Source organism: Teleopsis dalmanni, chromosome 2 (genome assembly GCF_002237135.1).
Source record: "Teleopsis dalmanni isolate 2A chromosome 2, ASM223713v2, whole genome shotgun sequence".
Taxonomy (NCBI): domain Eukaryota; kingdom Metazoa; phylum Arthropoda; class Insecta; order Diptera; family Diopsidae; genus Teleopsis; species Teleopsis dalmanni.
The window spans coordinates 128,729,078-128,729,723 of record NC_051847.1 but is presented as its reverse complement, the minus strand read 5'-3'; positions in this window follow the sequence as shown (position 1 = coordinate 128,729,723).

Genomic DNA, 646 nt, shown 5'->3' with positions numbered 1-646 from the left:
AATAAAAATTACTATTATTATTAGAAGTTATGAGTTAGATATACACACTTCAGTAAAGTGATCTTAATATTCTACATAAAGAATGATTAAAGATTCCTTTTGTTATTTATTTGTTATTTCTCACAAACGATAATTTTTAATATATCAGAATAATTGAATCCTATTTTTCCTTTTGATATTCTACTTCAATACGTACATACTTTATATACAAGAAAAATTATTACACGAAAATTCATGAAAGTGTTTCATGTTACACATAAGGTCAGACGCCCATTGTCAAGTAGTTTGAAGGTTCTACTATTGACAGTTCCCATTATTACGTAAGCCTTGACAGTTACGTTTAGAAAAACTTGTTTTGTCATAAATATAGTGTACCTAGAAAGTAGCTTATCGAGCAATCGCAATTAGCGTTGAAATACTGACAAACTTGGCTAAAAGTCAGAGTAGTAAACAATACTGACATGTTTGTTTGCCTACTCACAGGCGGCGATACCGCAAACTAAACAAACAGAAAGGACTAAAAGCCTGTACGAAAACAAGAGTGACAAAAAGTTGCCGTGGTGGCAAAAGGACAGAGTGTTTTGCAAGGACACTTCCTTTTTTTTACTTCATTTGCCAACTAGTCTAGTTACCGTGTCAAATGCCC